A 23,769-nucleotide genomic window follows, 5' to 3' on the forward strand; every position below is an offset into this window, starting at 1 on the left:
CGTTTCAAGCGTGGTTTAAACTCATTTTCTTTAATTGATTGTTATATCGGTATATCAACTTGAATTAGAGCATTAGCAGTTGGAATATGTGACTTAGTCACCCTTGGTAGGTTAGTGAATGCATCTGGGAGTTGATTTGCAATATTTTGTAAATGAATTATCTTTTGAACCTCTTTTTCACATTGATTTGTTCGAGTATCTAAATGAGATAGTGATAATACATTCCAATCTATCTCCTTTCTCAACTACTTATTTTCTCCTCCTAATGTAGGGTATACTGATTCATCAAAATGACAACCAGAAAATCTTGCCGTAAATATGTAACGACCCGGCCAGTCGTTTTGAAGGTTGTAGCCTCGTTCCCCCATTTACTGCTCATTCTGTACTTTATAGCTGTATTGTGACTTGTCGGGGTAGTCAGTTCAGGTCCGGTGAGGTTTCGGAATGGATTGAGATACTTAGTCTCAAAGATGAAAACTTAAGTTGAAAAGGTTGACCGGATGTTGACTTATGTATAAACAACCCCGAAATAGAATTTTGATGATTCCAATAGCTCAGTGTGGTGAGTTTGGACTTAGTAGTGCACCCAAAAAAATTAATTGAAAGTTTGTAGTTCAATTAGGCTTGAAATGACTAAAACAGAAAGTTTAAGTTCTGACAATTTTAGCGATTTGGAGCTCGGGGAGAGGCAATTTTCGGGATATTTTCAAGAAAAATATCGGGGTAAGTGTTCTTAACTCGATTTTGGTTAAAGTACCCGAATCTATGGTAGTTTTTAACATTTAATTGGTGGATTAAGTTGGAAAAATTCCTAAGTTTAGATTGAAGATTTAAGGGTCGAGTTGATGCCGAAATTTAGTAATTTTGGTATGGTTGGACTTGTGGTTGAATGATCATTCTTATTTTGTAACTTTTTTCGGGTTCCGAGACTGGGCCCCACGGGTAATTTTTGAGTTAAATTTTAGGTTTTTGTTGAAAATATGTATTTTCATATGGAATTAATTCCTATAATTTGTATTGACTGAATCGAATTAATTGTGACTAGATTCTAGCCGATCTAATTCGGGAAATCGAGGGAAAGACATTCTTATTGATTGATTGAGCTTGGCTTGAGGTAAGTGGCTTATCTAACCCTGTGTGGGGGAAATTCCCTTAGGAATTTGATACTGTTGTAATATTTTGTGATATGTGAGTACCGTGTACACGAGGTGAAGAGTGCGTACATAGGCTAAATTTGGAAATATCGATTCTTGTTGAGTAGTCTCCTTTTAAATTCTTTAACTGAGTTGCCTTAGCATATGTAGTGATCATGTTTAGCCTAGTATCTCATGTCTATGTGCCTTAACTCTTACGTGCAATATGTGCAACATGCTTAGCTGAATTACCTGCTTCCTTAATTTGATTTAAATCTTTAACTTTAAGATTTCTTGCTGAAAATTTATTGTTCTTTCGACTACCTCTACTGTATATTTATTTTTGGGATTATGAGGCGGTTCCTCGGAAGATTTTCCTGTACTGCATATTTACTTTTGGGACTATGAGACGGTTCCTCGGGAGATCCCCTTGTACAACATATTTACTTTTGGGACTACGAGGCGGTTTCTCGAGAGATCTCCCTTGTACTACATATTTACTTTTGGGACTACGAGGCGGTTACTCGGGACATCCCCCTGCAATGCATATTTACTTTTGGGACTACAGGGCGGTTCCTCGGGAGATTCCCCTGTACTGGATATTTACTTTTGGGACTACAAGGCGGTTCCTCGGGAGCGCCCCTATTGTTTACCTCTAATTGTTGTGTTGTTATCTTTATGTAAATTTCGTTGTTTATTTCTTAGTCACTTCATTACACTATTATAAATTTCTGCTTATTTATTATTATTTCCAGTAGGGCCTGACCTGACCTCGTCACGACTCTACTGAGGTTAGGCTTGGCACTTACTGGGTACCGCTGTGGTGTACTCATACTACGCTTCTGCACATCTTTTTGTGCAGATCCAGGTACTTCCTATTAGACCAAGTATCAATGAACTAGCTGTACATGGAGACTTCAAGGTACATCTGCCAGCGTCCGCAGACCTCAGAGTCCCCCTTCATCCTTATTATGTTGTCTTCCTGATTTCTCTTTAGACTTTGATATATTGAGACACTCAGAATAAATTCTTAGAAGCTTGTGACTTATTTCTACCAGGTTTTGGGAGTTGAAATTATTGGATTGCAGTTCTATATTTATTTTATATGTTGAGAATTTGGCTTCAGTTTTATTTTATGTATTTTCGCAAAAATTGTTAGGCTTACCTAATCTTAGAGATTAGGTGCCATCACAACATCCTATGGAAGTTGAATTTGGCATCGTGACAAGTTGGTATCAAAGATCTAGGTTCATAGGTGTTATAAGTTACAAGCAGGTTTAGTAGAGTCTCGCGGATCGGTACGGAGACGTCTGTACTTATTTTCGGGAGGCTATGGAACTGTTAGGAAAATGTTCACTTCTTTGATTCCTTATCGTGAGCATTTGTTGACTTCGAAATTCTAAACCCTTGTCTTTCTATTCTCTCACAGATGGTGAGGACACGCACAATTAGATCCGATGATCAGACACCCACGCCCTCTGTTGGAGCCGCAAGAGGCCGGGGCCGGACCAGAGGCCGAGCCAGAGGCCGGGGAAGACCACGTGGTGCAGCTAGAGCACCTGCACGAGCTGCTGCAGCAGAGCCACCAGTAGCTCTAGTTGGAGAGCAGGCACCTGAGATGCCTGTTACTACCCCTGCACTTCAGGAGACTCTTGCCTAATTTTTGAGCATGTTTGGCACTCTAACTCAGGCATGGTTGATTCCACTTGCTCCTGCCACATCTCAGGCCGGGGGAGGAGCATAGACTCCCGCCGCCCGTAACCCAGAGCCACGGGCCCAGTTGACCATGCCCCAAAGGTTATACCAGTGCAGCCAGTTATCCTAGTTCAGCCCGAGGTTAGGGCAGCAGTTTCAGAGGGGGAACAACTCAGGCTCAAGAGGTACAAGAAGTACCACCCTCTCACTTTCAGCGGGTTGGCTTTAGAGGATGCTCAGGGTTTTCTCGAGGAATGTCATCGTATCCTCTATAATATGCGTATTGCAGAGGGTAGTAGGGTTTCTTTCATGGTATTCCAGCTTAGAAGAGCGGCCTACCAGTGATGGCGGGCATACGAATTGGATAGTTCGATTGAGGCAGCTTCACTTACTTGGACTCAGTTTTCAAATATGTTCTTGAGGAAATATGTTCCTCAAATTCTTAGGGATGCATGTCACGCAGAGTTTGAGCAGTTACACTAGGGTTCTATTACTGTGTCAGAGGATGCGGTCCGATTCAGTGAGTTGGCTAGGCATGAACTAGCCTTGGTTGCTACTGTTCGAGAGTGGGTTCGTCGATTTATTGAGGGGCTCCACCCTAGTATCAGACTCAGTATGGCCCGAGAGCTGGAGATGGACATCGCATACCAGCAGGTGATGTCAATTGCTAGGAGATTGGAGGGTATGCAAATCCAGGAGAGAGAAGAGAGAGAAGCTAAGAGACCTCGAGATTCTAGCACGTATTACAGTTCTCGTGCCCCAGCTGCAGCTCGTCAGGGTAGGGGTTATGGGAGTCACCCTGTTCATTCAGCACTTCTAGCCGCCAGCGGTACTCTGGCCACTCCTAGGCCCCAGGATCCCTATTATGCACCGCCAATGTCTAGTGTACCTCTAGTACAAGGTGCTTCCAGCGGTCAGTCCAGTCGATCAGGCCTGAGCCAGTCACAACAGCCACATCCTCCGAGAGCTTGTTTTGAGTATGATGACACTTGTCATATGGTGAGGGATTACCCTAAATTCAGGAGGGGTGCACCTCCACAGATTTCGGAGGCCCCACATATTCCACAAGTCCCTCAGGCTTCACAGGCCATGATTACTGCACCAATTGCCACTCCACCTGCATAGCCAGTTAGAGGTGGAGGTCGGACAGGTAAAGGTCGACCTAGAGGGGGAGGCCAGGCCAGATATTATGCCCTTCCTGCTAGGACGGAGGCAGTTGCATCTGATTCTGTTATCACATGTATTTGTCCGGTCTGTCATAGAGGTGCATCAGTCTTATTTGATCCAGGCTACATTTATTCTTATGTGTCATCTAATATTTCCTCGTATTTGGGCGTATCCCGTGATTCTTTGAGTTCTTCTATTTATGTATCTACACCCGTGGGTGATTATATTATTATTAACCACATGTATCAGTTGTGTTTGATTGTTATCAGTGGTTTTGAGACCAGAGCTGATTTATTATTGCTCAGTATGGTGGATTTCGATATTATTTTTGGCATGGACTGGTTGTCGCCCTATCATGCTATCCTTGAATGTTACGCCAAGACGGTGACTGATAAGTAGAGATTTTGACTACTTATTTGCTCTCTTTTACTTACGTTTTAGCTCAAAAATAGTTAAAGGTATTCTCGAGAACTAATGAAATGTGCTTTCTTGCAGGAATATTGGGAAAAGTCAAAGAAATGAAAATCAACTAAGAAGGAGTAAAAATTAGATAAGAACCAAAACAAGGCAAAAGGGACCAAAGTGTGGACCGCACAATACTGTGTGCGGCCGCAGACTCTGAAGAGCCACTGTCAGAATTCCTTCACAAAGTGCGGACCACACAATTATTGTGCGGCCGCAAAAGACAAGGTTCAGAGAGATGCATTTTGGGGACCTGAAGATGTGCGGACTGTACTATCATTGTGCGACCGCAGAATAAAAAAGTGTGGCCGCACTCATAAATGTGTGGTCCGCAGAAATTTCCCATCTCGAACCCAAAACCAAGAGTGCGGCCGCACTCGAAAATGTGCAGTCCGCACAATCAGAGAAAGTGCGGCCGCACAAGACCACCCTGTCAAGTCAGCTTCAAAGTGCGGACCGCACATAGAATTATGCGGCCACACAACCTCCGCAGGGGCAATTTTGTCCGATAATATTAGTTGGGTATAAATAGATCTTTTTGTCATTTCTAGGTTAGGTTTTGAACTCCAGAAAATAGATAGCCGTTTTTCTTTACTGTTTTGGGCAACTTTGTAATAGTTTATCATTTTAACATTAGATTTTCTTCCCTTAATCATCTATTATGAGTTTTATATTAGTTTTTCTTTAATTTCTTCATTTCCTATGAGTAGCTAAACCCTTAGCTAGTGTGTGACCTAACCCTAGTATGGGTATCTATTGGGTAATTGATTTATGGCTTGTTTATGATTGGGTATATGATATTTAGCCTAGTTCTTGCTTGAATTTAAGGATTGATGGTTGCAAATATTGATTCATGCCTAATTGAATTAGTCTCTACTTGAGAAAGAGAGTCTAAGTCTAGGAAAACTTGGCTAACAAGAAATTAGGGTGAACTCGAGAAATTGATAGCCCCAATTAAAGGGTCGAATGTAGAGATAGTAAGACCCGACTTGAGCATCTATCACTTGTTTCGTGAGATATCCATTTGGACTTGAGAAAGCCAAATTGAGCAAAATCACTCAAACTACCAAGATGTATAGAGTGAGTAATCGTGTGTGATTGCTATATTGTATCCCGACCAACCAAACATGCCCTAAATCTCTCAATCCGGTAGGTAACCAACTAAGCGGAAGTTACAACCCTAGATCGTTTATCACCTGAGAAACAACGATACCAAAAATATTGTCCCTTAGCTTCATAATTACAAGCATTAGCATAAAAATTAGAAGTAGAAAAGAAACAATCGAATATGTGGAAGTGCAATCTTGGGTATGTCATATACTTAGACTAGGTATATACCTAATTCAACATAAAGCTCTCTATGGAATCGACCCCGACTCGCGTTGGGTATTTATAATTGCATTGACTGCCTCACAATCCCAATTAGTGGTGTGAGTTTGGACGACATCAATTTTTAGCGCCGTTGCCGGAGAGCTAAAAATGGATTTAGCTGTATATTTGGTTTTGTGTATGATTTGTCTTCTTTTCCTTCCGGGTTACTAACCTTTTTGTGAATTGATTGTAGGTACAAAAATGGCTCTCAACAATGATCCTCTCGGAAACATGTCTTTGGGGGATGTGGACGTGAAAGATGACCCAGTTGAGGAGGCTCCTCTTGAGCCTCAAGAAAATAGACGAGGCCGACTGCCTCAAGACAACATTTCCGTTCCACCCCCAAATCCACCAGGAGTGGCTCCACATCGGGTGTTGCTGAATAAAGGGTATGCAAGTTCTATAGTCCCGTCCCGCATTAGGGCGGGCAACTTTCAAATCACAAATATTATGCTCACATTGCTTGAGCAATGGGGATTCTTCACCGAGGCTCCAAATCAAAATGCGTACAAACACTTGAAAGGATTTGTGGACACTTGCTGGGGGAGTAAACAGACCAACGTCTCCGAGGATGCTCTAAGGTTGAGGCTATTTCCCTTCTCTCTACGGGGGAAAGCCTTGGATTAGTTAGAAAGATTTTCAAACCATTCTATCCATACATCGGATGAATTGGCGGAAAACTTCATTGCCAAGTTCCTTTTCCCGGGCATATGCTACTCTTAGAGACGAGATTCTAGAATTCAAACAAGAATCCAATGAGCCTTTGCACGAGATATGGGAGAGGTACCGCACTATGGTGAAAGAGTGCTCAAATAATGACATAACTGAGGCTATGATTCAACAAACCTTCTATAAGGGGATTAATAATACCAATCAATGTGTGGTCAATCAACTTGCTGGTGGAAATTTTATGACAACTCCATATGCCGAAGCTTGTGAAATCTTAGATGAAATAGCGGATACTTCATTGGCATGACAAAGTAGAGCAAATGCTCCTCAAGGTGATCCAAATGTGATTCACCTACACAAAGAATTGCATGATCATGGGCAAGCAATTGCCGAATTGACCACTACAATGAATCAATTGGCCAAAGCTCAACTTCAACAGGTTCAAGGTCCTAAGCAAGTAAATGCAATGGAATGTGTCAATATGATGGTGAACAAGCTAAGGCAAAAGGGTCAACAAGTGCAAAACCGTGTGGAACAATTTGTGCAAGATGCTACTGGGTTTGACCAAGACGAATCATACAATGAGCAAGAGTAAGAAGTGCAATATGTGAATAACTACCAAGGGCAAAGAAACAACTCTCAAGGTTCGAGTCAACAACATTGGCGATCTCAAGAAAATCAAGGAAATTGGAACAATCAAAACCACCAAGGCAATTGGAGTGGTGGTACCAACAATCAAGACAATTAGAACAATCAAGGATATTGGGGAGGCAACAACAAAGGGGGTTGGAACAATAACCAAGGGAATCGGGGGTCGGGATTTCAAAGGCCCCCGATGTATCAACAACCAAACGAACCGCCTCCTTATTCGTCTCAAGGTTCTAGTTATTCCAATAATGAGATGGGACGAATTGAAAATATGTTCAAACAAATGATGGAGAAACATACCGACTCTGATGCTCAATTAGACTCTCACAACACTTCAATCCGTAATTTGGAAGTTCAATTGGGGCAAATCTCGCAAGCTTTAAACACTCGTCCTAAGGGGGCACTACCTAGTGATACAGTGGTGAACCCGAAGGGTGGGAACAACACGGGACATGCAATGGCCGTAACCACAAGGAGTGGAAAAGTTGAGGAGGCAACAACATCAAACCAAAGAAGAAATGTGGATGATGATGTAGTGATTCAAGAAGATGAAATTCCAAGTAATGTGGTTCAAGCTAATGAAGAAGTGAGAATTGATATTGATGAAAATATGGAGGAAACGCAAGAAGAAGTGAACCCGTCTAGGGAACACGTGATTGACATACCAGAACCGGTAGTGCCAAAGGCCAAGGCACCAATGCCAAGGCCTCCTCCTCCATACCCTCAAAGGCTCACCAAGCAAAATAGCAAGAACCAATTCAAGAAGTTTATTGACATGATGAAGAGCTTATCCATTAATGTGTCATTCGTTGAGGCGTTGGAACAAATGCCCGGTTATGCAAAGTTCATGAAAGATTCGGTGGAAAATAAAATATCAATGAATTATGAGACTATCAAGATGACACATAAAGTGAGTGCTATTGTGCACTCAATGGCTCCAAAATTGGAAGATCCCGACGCTTTCACAATAATTTGCACTATTGGGAGCGCCGATTTTTCCAAAGCTCTATGTGATCTAGGGGCGAGTATCAACTTGATGCCCTACTCGATGTTTAAAACTTTGGGAATTGGGCAACCAAGACCCACATCTATGAGGTTATAAATGGCGGATCGTACTATGAAGAGACCATTGGGTATTATTGATGATGTGTTGGTTTGTGTTGATAAGTTCATCCTTCCGGCAGACTTTGTGATTCTTGATTGCGAGGTGGACTATGAGGTGCCTATTATTTTGGGTAGCCCTTTCCTTGCTACGGGGAAGGCTCTTGTTGATGTGGAAGCCGGTGAGCTCACCTTCCCGGTGGGCGATGAAAAGGTGATTTTTCATGTATGCAAATATATGAGGCAACCGAATAGAAATGAAGTTTGTTCATTTGTGGACTTAGTGACCGAGGTGATTGTTGATGATGCTAGTGCCATGATGAATGTTGATGATACTTTGGAGGCCGTATTGCTTAATCATGATGATGATGATAAGGAAGGCTTTTTTGAATGTGTAAATGCATTACAATGAATGGGGTAGTATACTTATGAACCCCGAAAATTGTCCTTAGATCTTGAGAACTTGAAGACTCCTCCAACAAAGCCCTCAATTGAGGAGCCTCCCACTTTGGAGTTAAAGCCATTGCCTTCACATCTCAGGTATGCGTTTCTTGGTGTTCTACTTTATCTGTTATTCTGTCCTCTTTCTTGACTAACGTGCAGTTAGATTCTACTTTGGCGGTGCTTCAAAAGAGGAAGAAAGTTATAGGATGGACACTGGCGGATATTCGGGGTATAAGCCCCGCCTTTGGCATGCACAAGATTATTTTGGAGGAGGATGCCAAACCCTCCATTGAACATCAAAGAAGATTAAATGAAGCAATGCAAGAGGTGGTGAAGAAGGAGATCATAAAATGGTTGGATGTCGGGGTTCTTTACCCCATTTCCGATATCTCGTGGTCATCTCCGGTGCAATGTGTCCCAAAGAAAGGGGACATGACAATGATAACAAATGACAAGAACGAGTTGATCCCCATAAGAACGGTCACCGGGTGAAGAGTTTGCATGGACTATAGGAAGCTCAATAAAGTCACTCGGAAAGATCATTTTCCGCTTCCATTTCTTGATCAAATGCTTGATAGGTTGGACAGACGAGCTTTTTATTATTTCCTTGATGGATATTCCGACTACAATCAAATTCTTATTGCTCCTAAGAACCAAGAGAAGACTCCTTCACTTGTCCTTATGGTACTTTCGCATTGTCGCGAATGCCATTTGGGTTATGCAATGCACCGACGACTTTTCAATGGTGTATGATGTCCATCTTTATCGACATGGTGGAGGATTTTCTTGAGGTCTTCATGGATGGCTTTTCCGTGATGGGAAATTCTTTTGATGAGTGCTTGGACAACTTGGACAAGGTTTTGGCAAGATGTGAGGAAACAAACTTGGTTTTGAATTGGGAGAAATGTCACTTTATGGTCGTGGAAGGCATAGTCCTCGACCACAAAATTTCAAAGCATGGTATTGAGATCGACAAGGCAAAAATTGAGGTGATCTCCAAACTCCCTCCTCCTACATCCGTGAAGGGAGTGAGGAGCTTCTTGGGTCATGCGGGGTTCTATTGCCGATTCATCAAGGATTTTTCTAAGGTGGTAAACCCCTTGTGTAAACTTTTGGAGAAGGATGCCAAGTTCCATTTCAACGAGGATTGTATGAAGGCATTCAAATTGCTCAAGTTCAAGTTGACTACTACTCCTATTATCACCGCACCAAATTGGAGCTTACCTTTCGAGCTCATGTGTGATACAAGTGATGTGGCGGTCGGAGCAGGTTTGGGGCAACGAATCAACAAAATCTTTCATCCAGTCTACTATGCTAGTAAGACCATCAATGATGCCCAAGTCAATTACACAGTGACCGAAAAAGAGCTCCTTGCTATTGTCTTTGCTAAGGAAAAATTTCACCCGTACTTGATGGGTACAAAGGTGATTGTCCACACCCATCATGCGGCGCTTCGGTACTTAATGAGCAAAAATGATTTAAAGGCAAGGTTAATGCAGTGGATGCTTCTATTGCAAGAGTTTGATCTATAGATTCCAGACCGCAAGAGTAGTGAATACTAAGTGGCGGACCACTTGTCTCGTTTGGAGGAGGAGGGGAGGCCACATGATGGCCTTGAGATAAATGATTCCTTCCCCGACGAGCAGCTTCTAGCCATTTCAATGACCGGGATGCCATGGTTCGCCGATTTAGCCAATTATCTTGTGAGTGCTATTGTACCGAATGAGTTCTCTTCAAACCAAAGGAAGAAGCTCAAACGGGATTGCCTTGACTATTATTGGGATGATCCGTTTGTACCGATGGTGTGATTTGATGATGTGTGCCGGGGGAGGAACAAATGGAAATTCTTGAGGCTTGTCACTCTTCACCATATGGTGGCCACCATGGTGGAGCTAGAACGACAACAAAAGTGTTGAGTTGTGGATTCTATTGGCCTAATCTTTACAAGGACGCTAGCGATCTCGTCAATCGATGTGATGAATGTGAAATGGCCGGTGGGATTTCTAAGAAAAATGAGATGCCCCTCACCACCATCTTGGAGATTGACATTTTTGATGTGTGGGGCATTGATTTCATGGGTTCGTTCGTGAGCTCTTGTGGGAACACTTACATATTGGTAGTTGTGGATTATGTGTCAAAGTGGGTTGAAGCCATGGCTTTACCCAACAATGAATCTCGAAGTGCGGTGACATTTTTGAAAAAGAACATCTTCATGAGATTCGGTACTCCAAGGGCCATTATTAGTAATGGGGGATCGCACTTTTGTAACAAAGCTTTTGATACCTTACTCACAAAGTATGGTGTAACTCACAAAGTGTCAACTCCCTATCATCCTCAAGCAAGTGGTCAAGTCGAAGTCTCCAACCGGGAGATCAAGAGTATTTTGTCAAAGACTGTGAATGCCAACCGGACAGATTGGTCAAAGAAACTTGATGATGCTCTTTGGGATTATAGGACGGCTTACAAAACACCGATTGGTATGTCTCCGTATCGTTTAGTGTTCGGGAAAGCTTGTCACCTACCGGTGGAACTTGAGCACAAGGCTATGTGGGAATTGAAGAAGCTTAATCTTGAATGGGATGTCGCCGCCAACTTAAGGGTGGCACAATTGGATGAGCTTGATGAATTCCGGTACCATGCATATTGAAGTTCGTCCTTATACAAGGACAAGATGAAGTACCTCCATGACAAGTAAATCCAGAATAATGAGTTCAAAGAAGGTGATCTTGTGCTATTGTTCAATTCTCGGTTGCGGATGTTTCCGGAAAAGTTGAAGTCCAAGTGGAGTGGTCCATTTGAGGTTGTGCATGTAACACCCTTTGGTGCACTAGACTTGAAGAACAAGAATGATGAAATATTTAGAGTCAATGGTCACCGGGTGAAACATTATCTTAGCAAAGTTGATGATAGCCACGTTGTGGCGTTAATCCATTTCAAGTGATTGATGGTAACATGCGTCGTGCCGCGACGTTAAATAAGGCGCTTCTTGGGAGGCAACCCATGTTTCTTTTCATTTTTCATTTTCTTCCTTTTAGATAGGCTTTGTATTGAGCTAACTAGTTTTGAAGTGATTTGCAGGAATGAGTGCGCATTGCAGGTACTGTGATTGAAAAATTGGCCAAGTGTTGAAAACGTGCGGACCGCACAATTATGATTGCAACCGCAGAGAAGACTCTGCGGCCGCATAATTCTTTGTGCGGACGCACAACTGGAGACTCAAAAATATGAACTCTCTGAAGTTTTGAGTTGCAGAGAATAGGATAATCTGCGGCCCACACAAAAATGTGCGGACCGCAGAATCTCAGCACAAGTCCAGGTAAAGAGTGCAGACCGCACTCAAAATTGTTCGGCCGCACTCAGCTCACTTTGTGACCGACTTGGTCAACCTATAAATAGGGCTTTTGAACATTATTCACACTTTACACTCTCTGAACTCTTGAGCCCTAAGCAAACATTGTGCATCACAAAATAGTTCACACTTCATAATCAATTCATCAAGTCTAGATTCTCACCTGCATTCCTTCATCACTAGTATGTTCAATCCATGTTAGACTTTTTCCATTTTTCTTGATTTTTGTTCTTGATTAGTTTAGTTATTTTTAGGCCTAAAAATGTCAAATGTTCTTCATATGTGCTTAAAAACATGTGGGTAATTTCATGTATGCTCATTGGGGACTGGGTAGACCATTGATCATGTGTATTTGCAAATACCATGCCTAATTTATGAAAACAATTACAATAAACCTAAAGTCACTGCAATATGTTTTCAAATTGTGCGACCGCACAAAAAATTGTGCGGTCTGCATATCTGTTGATTAGGGAAAACAGGTGCTTGAAAAGTGCGGACCACACTCAAAATTGTGCGATCCGCAGAAACAATTGTGCGGCCGCAGAAAAATGTGTGTGACAGCACATTAGAACTTCAGAGAACCAGTGTCTCAGCTTGGAATTGTGCGGCCACACTTAAAATTATGCGGTCCGCACTTCAGGGTGTGCGACCGCACTTTAAAATTGTGCGGTTCGCAGATGTTAGTCTACGGCCGCACTCAAAATTGTGCGGTCCGTACTCAAAATTGTGTGGTCCGCACTGTATCTTCTGTAAACTATTGTCTTGCAACTGTACTGCAAATGTTTAACCTGTTTTGAACTCCAACTGACTTATGTGCCTTGTATTGCAGACAATGGTTCATTCACGAGGTAGAGGCGATACATCCAAAGAGAGAGGTGAGCCCCCCGAGGCATAGAAAAAGGCACTAACCCACTGGGAGTGCAATCTATAGTAATCGCCAAAAAGCCAACCACTGGGAGAGGTCGGGCCACAGAGCCCTATGAATCTAGTTCCTATGCCCCATCTAGGGAAGCCTCCGAGGGTCAGTCAATGGAGGTACAGCCTGAGGCACAGTCCCGACCACCATAACCCACTGGGAGATATCAATTGCGTGATGAAACCTCCACTACAACAAGTTCTTCTGAGGGTTCCGATGCCACTAGCCAGGGTTTAGAGCCCTCCTCTACACCTACTCCTCCGTCACCAATGGTAATAGATGATGATGATGATGGTAGAGGAGGTGACACTCGAGTGGGCGGCCTAGAGAGATCAAAGAAGAAGGAAGCATGAGAGGATCAGTTTGTGAGTTTAATAGCCTTCACAAGATTCAGAGAGTGGTTTCCCCAGAGATCGCTCAAGTGAGGTGTCCCCAGAGATCGCTCACACTTGAGCGACAGTTCTTAATAAAGGATTTGGATAAATACAATCCAAATGTCCTTCGACAGTTCCGGGAGTGAAAGGGGTGGATGGGGTTCACCCAAAGTGTCATCGATGCAAATGAGCACTTGGTACGGGAGTTTTATGCCAATGTGGCACACATCAAGAAGGGTACCAAAGTGACCAAAGCGAGAAATTTGAAAGTCAGATTCGTCCTAATCACTCTGAACACTTACTTGGGACTCGAAGAGGTAGAGGCAATCCGGTACTTAGAGAAGCTTGCTATGGGTGATGCAGCTCGCCTTTGGCTAGCAGAGATGTTGGCAGCACCAGGACCACCACTACCGTGGATCCCAGCAGAGGTTCCTATCCTCCGGGCCACCCTAAATTTTGAAGCATAAGGGTGGTAGACCTTTGTGTGCAGCCGTATCGACCCAAGCAGAAATGAGAATAATCTTCCTCTTCCCCGAACAGTTTTGGTGGCTTCGATTATGGCCGGGTACCCAATCAATATGGGTACCATCATGTCGGCCAACATGACAATAGCTGTCCGAAAAGGTGAAAGCTCCTACCCATATCCTAACTCACAGAATATTTCAACGATGCAAAGGTGGAGCCAAGGACATTTGATACGAAAGTGAGGGCCAAGAAGCCCTTCTCATGGTACCACCTGCAGGGTGCGGACAACCCAAAGTTCAAGGGTAAGGCCACTACCACCGTTGGTCAGTCTGATGAGCCATCGGTGATGGATACAGAGTCTACTGCTGAGCCATCTACAACTCTCATACCTCCTACGGTAGCCGGGCCTTCCACCGGGACAGCTAACATGCCACCATCTTCATCTTCTAGACCATCAGCCTCAGTACCAGTGCCAGCTTCATCCACTTATCCACTCACTGCATTGCATGTCTCCCAGACATTAGCGAATCTCAACAACTGGATGCAGACAACCACTTCTAAGCTGTCTGACATATACACAGTCTTCTACCCCAACAACACCACATGTCCCTTCGTCAGTGAAGGAAACATTGAAGAAGATTCTGGAGAACCAGAAGACCATTATGGATACACTCGTGGCTCATGGGGGAGCTATTGAGGAGTTGGGAAAGCAGGCAAAGAAGATGAGGAAATCCCAGGCTTCAAAGAAATCAGTGGAGAGATTGAGGAATGGGGTGACAAAGATCGCAACCACGGGTGATTTGCCATTTGACCTACTAATGGAGACAGATCCATTAGTACTATCAGCACCATCAGCAGAGGCACCAGTTGGCCAGTCTGACGAGCCAGATCCTGCTACCCACACTGCTGAGGAGATGCTTCAGATGCTCGCCAACCTTGTTGTTCCCCAGCCAGATGATAATGAGATATAGTTGGAGGAGCCCGAGGGTGGTGATGCTGACGGTCACCCTGAGACCACATAGGGAGTTTTCTCTACTCTCTACCCTCCCTTATTTTGATTTTGCTAAGCATTGGGGACAATGCTTGTTCTTATTCAGGGGGGTGGTGTATTTTGGTTTGATTTGATGACATATGATGACATTGGCCTGTAATAACTTTAATACTATTTTTCTTTTATCTTTATTTTCTCCCTCATTATGTATATATTCATCCCGCTTGTATATATTCTATTTCTCTTGTTCTGTATATTCATTTGCCTTACTTTTAGTAGTTTATTTCATAACTTCTTCATTTTGCTTTCTTAATAGTATAGCTTCTTAAATACTTTAATAGCTTCTTTTGGATTTGTTAGTTGCTTTTTGATTTGTTAGCTTCTTTTTACGTTTAAGTGAACAACAAGCCTTTGGTTTTCTTTATGCCACGGTTCTTTCCAAAGGTGGGTTTTGTGTAAACCAGGTGGCTCTTCCCAACGATGGATGGCGTGACAACCTTCTTAAGGGATCGAGTCTGTTCTTGATGTTTAGGTAGAAACAATAGTATTAATGAATAAATAAGGGTCAAACATGCTTCACTTGGTACCAACACACTTAACTACACGCTTATGGTTAAAAACAAGTTTTTGGAAAGAAATGGCTCTAGTTAGTGACCTTGTGACTCTTGTGTTGACTTAGGCAATCATCGGGTGGTTTAGTTGAACTATTAGCGATTTTTAATCCTGAATGCGGTTGTTGTGGGCCCTTCACTTTATTCTCTTTAACAATCCGATTGTGTGAGAAGTGAGGTATTTTGTTACAAGTCTAAGTACCCATGCGAATGGTCTAGAACTTTCTCCGAATGTATTTCTAGGCGAAATTCTAAGTTAGCTTGGCTTGAGAAGTGATTGTAGGCTCTCCTTGACCCATTTTGAAACCTTCTATAGCCCACCAATGATATCATCCTTAGTCAACCCTTTTAAGCCTAAAGCCTCTTTTATTCGATAATCACGTTACAAGCCTTTACCCATTTTATAGTGACCCTCTCTTGGCACCCAAGTTTTCTTTAGCACTCATGAGAAACAAATGGCGAAAACATAAGTTTTTTTTTGGAGGTTTGGGGGAAGAGACGAGAAGTTTAAAGATGGTATCAAGGCACAAAAAGAGAAAAGAAATGAATAAGAGGAAAGGAAAAGAAAAAGAAAGGAAGAACAAAAGAAAAATACAAAAAGAAAGTGAATAATGTGAAAGGGTTGAAAAGATTCAAAAGAAAGTAAAAGTTCAAAGCATGGAGAAAACAAAGAATGAGAATATGAATAGCATGACCAAGAAAGAGTGATGTCAAGTCTCTCTAGTTCCCCTAAGGAAAAAGAAAATGACTCAAAGAGTCGGCAAAATATAAGCCACAAAGAGAAAATGGAGTGCTAAAAGAAAAATGAACCAATTCCATTCCAATATTTCCCTCCTTAGTCCAAAAGCCTTCCTTCATTACATGCCGAAAAAGCCCTACGTGATTTCAAGCCGGGTAAACTTACATTAGTGGTGATCTAAATGAGGGGCAAGCATATGGTACTTAGAGCCGGGCTTGTGATATTCTTTTGAGAGTGATGAGTGAACCTTTCTCGATTCATTGCATTGAGTGCTATATTCTTAAGTGAGATGAGCTTTCGGAGAGTATAGGAGGAGGAGTTTGGGATCTACAACGACTTATATGAAAGTGCAAACTTCCTTGAGGAATTAAGTCAACTCTTGATGCTCAAGTGTCACATTATAGCTATTTGTGCTTTAACATTCAAATCATAGGCTTGTTAATGATTCATGAGTGTGTGGGTAATTGTTGGTCCCAATTGATCTGTGTTTGATTCAACTTAGGCCAGCTGAAATAGCCCCTTTCTAGTAGAGGTGGGAATTGCCTTAATTGCTTGAGGACAAGCAAAAGCTTAAGTTTGGGGGAGTTGATAAGTAGAGATTTTGACTGCTTATTTGCTCTCTTTTACTTACATTTTAGCTCAAAAATGCTTAAAGGTATTCCCGAAAACTAATGAAATGTGATTTCTTGCAGGAATATTGGGAAACGAGCCAAAGAAATAAAAATCAACTAAGAAGGAGTAAAAATTAGACAAGAACCAAAACAAGGCAAAAGGGACCAAAGTGCGAACCACACAATACTATGTGCGGCTGCAGACTCTGAAGAGCCACTATTAGAATTCCTTCACAAAGTGCGGACCGCACAATTATTGTGCGGCCGCAGAAGACAAGGTTCATAGAGATGTGTTTTGGGGACCTAAAGATGTGTGGACCGCACTATTATTGTGTGACCACAGAATGAAAAAGTGCAGCCGCACTCATAAATGTGTGGCCCGCAGAAATTTCACATGTTCAACCCAAAACCAAGAGTGCGGCCGCACTCGAAAATGTGCGATCCGCACAATCAGAGGCAGTGCGGCCGCACCCTAGATTTATAAGGCCGCAGAAGACCACCTTGTCAAGCCAGATTCAAAGTGTGACCACACACAGAATTGTGTGACCGCACAACCTCCGCAGGGGCAATTTTGTCCGATAATTTTAGCTGGGTATAAATAGATATTTTTGTCATTTCTAGGTTAAGTTTTGAACTCCAGAAAATAGATAGCCGTTTTTCTTTACTGTTTTGGGCAACTTTGTAATAGTTTATCATTTTAACATTAGATTTTCTTCCCTTAATCATCTATTATGAGTTTTATCTTAGTTTCTTCTTTAATTTCTTCATTTCCTATGAGTAGTTAAACCCTTAGCTAGTGTTGTGACCTAACCCTAGTATGGGTATCTAATGGGTGATTGATTTAGGGCTTGTTTATAATTGAGTATATGATATTTAGCCTAGTTCTTGCTTGAATTTAAGGATTGATGGTTGCAAACATTGATTCATGCCTAATTGAATTAGTCTCTACTTGAGAAAGAGAGACTAAGTCTAGGAAAACTTGGCTAACAAGAAATTAGGGTGAACTCGAGAAATTAGGAGTCCCAATTAAAGGGTCGAATCTAGAGATAGTAAGACCCGACTTGAGCATCTATCACTTATTTCGTGAGATACCTATTTGGACTTGAGAAAGCCAAATTGGGAAAAATCACTCAAACTACCGAGAGGTATAAAGTGAGTAATCGTGTGTGATTGCTATATTGTATCCCGACCAACCAAACATGCCCTAAAGCTCTCAATCCGGCAGGTAACCAACTAGGCGGAAGTTACAACCCTAGATCTTTTATCACCTGAGAAACAGCGATACCAAAAACATTGTCCCTTAGCTTCATAATTACAAGCATTAGCATAAAAATTAGAAGTAGAAAAGAAACAACTGAATATGTAAAAGTGCAATCTTGGGCACGTCATATACTTAGACTAGGTATATACCTAATCCAACATAAAGCTCTCTATGGAAATGACACTGACTCTCGTTGGGTATTTATAATTGCATCGACCTCCTCACAATCCCAATTAGTGGTTTGAGTATGGGCGACATCAGTGACATTGGTTATGCCAGGTCTACCACGACTAGAGTGGAAAGGTACCTTGGATTATGTTCCTAACAGGGTTATTTTATTTCTTAAGGCTCAACGAATGTTGAGAAGGAGTGTGATATGTATCTGGCCTATACGATAGATGTTAGTGTTGATACTCCTACCATGGAGTCAGTTCCGGTAGTAAGGGATTTTTCAGATGTATTTCCTGCGGATCTTCCGGGTATGCCACCCGACAGAGATATTGACTTTGGCATTGACTTGTCACCGGTCACTCAGCCCATTTTTATTCCACCATATTGTATGGCCCCAATAGAATTGAAAGAATTAAAAGAGCAGTTACAGGAACTGCTTGATAAGGTTTTTGTTCGGCCCGGTGTATCGCCTTGTAATGATCCTTTCTTATTTGTGATGAAGACGGATGGTTCTATGCGGATGTGTATTGATTATCGCCAGTTGAACAAGGTTACAGTAAAGAACAGGTACCCATTGCAATGTATTGATGACCTATTTGATCCGCTTCAGGGTGCCAGAGTGTTCTCTAAAATTGACCTGCGTTCATGCTATCATCAGATGAAGATTCGAGAGCCAGATATCTCGAAGACTTCTTTCAGGACTCGGTATGGTCATTATGAGTTCCTTGTAATGTCATTTGGGCTAACCATCATCCCAACAACATTTATGCATTTGATAAACAGTGTATTTCAGCCCTATCTTGACTCTTTCGTTGTTGTGTTTATTGACTATATTCTGGTGTATTCCCGGAGTCGGGAGGATCATGAACAACACCTGAGGACTGTACTTCATACTTTGAGAGAAAAGAATTTATATGCGAAATTTTCAAAGTGTGAATTCTGGCTAGATTTAGTGGCATTCTTGGGTCATATAGTTTCGTGCGAGGGGATCAAGGTGGATCCGAAGAAGATTGAGGCTGTGCAGAATTGGTCAATACCGTCCTCAACTATATAGATCCGTAGTTTTCTTGGTTTGGCAGGGTATTATCACCGATTTGTAGAGGGTTTCACTTATATTGCTGTATCTATGACTAAATTGACCCCAAAAGGCGCTCTATTCAGGTGGACCAAGGAATGTGAGGAGAGCTTTCAAAAGCTCAAGACAACTTTGACTACAACCCAGTATTGGTGTTGCCTTCAGGTTCAGGGTCTTATACTGTGTATTGTGATGCATTGCATATTGGTCTCGGTACAGTGTTGATGTAAGACGATAGGGTGATTGCCTATGCATTCAGACAGTTAAAGGTACATGAGAAGAATTATCCGGTCCATGACCTTGAGTTAGTAGCTATTGTTCATGCCTTAAAGATTTGGCAGCATTATTTGTACGGTGTCCATTGTGAGGTTTATACCGATCACCAAAGTCTACAACATCTGTTTAAACAGAAGGATCTTAATTTGCGGCAGCGGAGGTGGTTGGAGTTGCTTAAGGATTATGACGTCACCATTCTTTATCATCCCAGGAAGGCTAATGTGGTGGCCGATGCCCTGAGTCACAAAGCGGAGAGTTTGGGCAGTTTAGCATATCTACCAGTAGCAGAGAGGCCTTTAGCCTTGGATGTGCAGGCCTTGGCCAACCAGTTCGTCAGATTGGATGTTTCCAAGCTGAGCCAAGTTTTGGCTTGTGTGGTTTCTCAATCTTCTCTGTATGATCATATCAGGGAACGTTAGTATGATGACCCACATCTGCTTGTCCTTAAGGACACAGTTGAGCACGGTGATGCCAAGGAAGTCACTATTAGAGATAACGGTATATTACGGATGCAAGGCAGGCTATGTGTGCCTAATGTAGATGGTTTGCGTGAGTTGATTCTCTAGGAGGCTCACAGTTCGCGGTACTCCATTCATTCGGGTGTTGCAAAGATGTATCAGGACTTGAGACAACACTATTGGTGGAGGCGGATGAAGAAAGACATAGTGGAATATGTAGCTCGGTGCCTAAATTGCCAGCAGGTGAGGTATAAGCATCATCGATCGGGTGGATTGCTTCAGAAGTTAGAGATTCCAGAATGGAAATAGGAGCGGATCACTATGGATTTCGTTGTTGGGCTCCCACGGACTCAGAGGAAGTTTGATGCAGTTTGGGTGATTGTAGATATATTGACCAAGTCAGCTCATTTCATTTTTGTGGTTACTACTTACTCTTCGGAACCGCTGGCTCAGGTCTATATTCGCGAGATTGTCAAACTTCATGGCGTACCGGTATCTATCATCTCTGACCCGGGTACGCAGTTTACATCACGGTTCTAGAGGGCAGTACAATATGAGTTGGGTACTCGGGTAGAGTTGAGTATAACATTTCACCCCCAGACGAACGGAAAGTTAGAGCGCACTATTCAGATATTGGAGGATATGCTTCGTGTGTGTGTGATAGATTTTAGGGGTGCTTGGGATCAGTTCTTGACACCTGCAGAGTTTCCTTACAACAACAGTTATTAATCGAGCATTCATATGGCACCGTATGAGGCCTTATATGGGAGGCGGTGCCGGTCTCCAGTGGGTTGATTCGAGCCGGGCGAGGCTAGGCTATTGGGAACAGACCTGGTTCAGGATGCTTTGGAAAAGGTTAAATTGATACATGATAGAGTTCGTACAGCCTAATCTAGACAGAAGAGTTATGCGGATAAGAAGGTTAGTGATGTTGCATTCATGGTTGGTGGGCAGGTCTTGCTTCGGGTTTCTCCCATGAAGGGTGTTATGAGGTTCGAGAAGAAGGGCAAGTTGACCCCTAGGTATATTCGACCTTTTGAGATTCTTGAAATGATTGGAGAGGTGGCTTACAGACTTGCACTACCACCTAGTCTCTCTGCAGTTCATCCAGTATTCCATGTTTCCATACTCCGGAAGTATCACAGTGATCCATCTCATGTGTTAGACTTCAGCTTAGTCCAGTTGGACAAGGATCTATCTTATGTTGAAGAACCAATGGCCATTTTGGACAGACATGTTAGAAAGTTGAGATCGAAGAGCATTGCTTCAGTAAAAGTACAGTGGAGGGGACATCCGATCGAAGAGGCGACTTGGGAGACCGAACATGATATGTGTAGCTGTTATCCTCATCTTTTCACAACTCCAGGTATAATTCTAAACCCGTTCGAGGACGAACGCTTGTTTAAGAGGGGGGGATGTAACGACCCGACCAGTTGTTTTGAAGGTTATAGCATCGTTCACTCATTTAATGCTCAATTTATACTTTATAGCTGTATTGTGACTTGTCGGGGTAGTCAGTTCGGGTCCGGTGAGGTTTCAAAATGAATTTAGACACTTAATCTCAAGGATGAAAACTTAAGTTGAAAAGGTTGACCGGATGTTGACTTATATATAAACGACCCCGGAATAAAATTTTGATGATTTCAATAGTTCCGTATGGTGATTTTGGACTTAAGAGGGCATCCGGAAAATTAATTGGAAGTCTGTAGTTCAATTAGGCTTGAAATGGATAAAACATAAAGTTTAAGTTCTGAAAATGGGACTTCGTCCATTTTTAGCGATTTGAAGCTCGGGGAGAGGCGATGTTCGGGAGATTTTCAAGGAAAATATTGGGATAAGTATTCTTAACTCGATTTTGGTTAAAGTACCCGAATCTATGGTAGTTTTTAATATTTAATTGGTAGATTAAGTTAGAAAAATTGTGAAAATTCCTAAGTTTAGATTGAAGATTTGAGGGTCGAGTTGATGTCGGAATTTAATACTTTTGGTATGGTTGGACTTGTGGTTGAATGAGCGTTCATATTTTGTAACTTTTGTCGGGTTCCAAGATGTGGGCCCCACAGGCGATTTTTGAGTTAAATTTTGGATTTTTGTTGAAAATCTATATTTTCATATGGAATTAATTCCTATAATTTGTATTGACTGAATCAGATTAATTGTGACTAGATTCGAGCCGATCGGAGTCGAAAAATTGAGGAAAAGGCATTCTTATTGACTGATTGAGCTTGACTTGAGGTAAGTGGCTTGTCCAACCATGTGTGAGGGAAATCCCCTTAGGATTTGATATTGTTGTAATATTTTGTGATATGTGAGCGCTGTGTACGCGAGGTGACGAGTGCGTACACAGGCTAAATTTGGAAATATCGGTTCTTGATGAGTAGTCTTCTTTTAAATTTTTGAACTGAGTTGCCTTAGCATATGTAGTGATCATGTTTATCCTAGTGTCTCATGTCTACGTGCCTTAACTCTTACGTACAATATGTGCAACATGCTTAGCTGAATTACATGCTTTCTTGATTTGATTTAAATCTTTAACTGCAAGATTTTTTGCTGAAAATTTGTTATTCCTCCGACTACCGTTACTACATATTTATTTTTGGGACTACAAGGTGATTCCTCGGGAGATTTCCATATACTGCATATTTAATTTTGGGACTACGAGGTGGTTCCTCAGGAGAATCCCCTGTACTGCATATTTACTTCTAGGACTATGAGGCAGTTCCTCGGGAGATCCCCATGTACTGCATATTTACTTTTGGGACTACGAGGCTGTTACCCGGGTGATTCCCTCGTACTGCAGATTTACTTTTGGGACTACGAGGCGGTATCTCAAGAGCACCCCTGTTGTTTACCTCTAATTGTTGTGTTGTTATCTTTCTGTAAATTTCGTTGTTTATTTCTCAATCACTTCATTACACTATTATAAATTTTTGCCTTATTTATTATTATTTCCAGTAGGGCCTGACCTGACCTCGTCACTACTCTACCGAGGTTAGGCTTGGTACTTATTGGGTACCGCTGTGGTGTACTCATACTACGCTTCTGCACATCTTTTTGTGCAGATCCAGGTACTTCCTATCAGACCAGGTATCAATAAACTAGCTGTACACGGAGACTTCAAGGTACATCTGCCAGCGCCCGCAGACCTTGGTGTCCCCCTCTATCCTTATTATATTGTCTTCTTGATTTCTCTTTAGACTCTGATGTATTGAGACACTCAGACTAAATTTTTAGAAGCTTATGACTTTTTTCTACCGAATTTTGGGAGTTGAAATTATTGGATTGCAGTTTAATATTTATTTCATATATTAAGAATTTGGCTTCAATTTTATTTTATGTATTTCCACAATAATTGTTAGGTTTACCTAGTCTTAGAGATTAGGTGCCATCACGGCATCATACGCATGGGTGAATTTGGGGTCGTGACAAAATAAATCTCCAGTCATAGGCTCCAGATATTTTATAATAGAAGGAGATTCATACCCAACATATATCTCCAACTTTCTTTGGGGACTCATCTTTGTGCGTTTTGGTGGAGCAATTGGAACATATATCGCACAACCAAAGATTTTAAATTGGGAAATATTTGGCTCCTGATCAAAAGTCAATTGCAATGGGGAGACTTTATGATAACTTGTGGGCCTTATCCGCACAAGTGCTGCTGCATGGAAAATAACATGACCCCATACTGAAATGAGGAGTTTTGTTCTCATAAGCATTTGTCTAGAAATTAATTGGAGGCATTTGATCAATGATTCCGCTAGACTATTTTGTGTATGAAC

Source organism: Nicotiana tomentosiformis, chromosome 5 (assembly GCF_000390325.3).
Source record: "Nicotiana tomentosiformis chromosome 5, ASM39032v3, whole genome shotgun sequence".
Classification (NCBI taxonomy): Eukaryota; Viridiplantae; Streptophyta; class Magnoliopsida; order Solanales; family Solanaceae; genus Nicotiana; species Nicotiana tomentosiformis.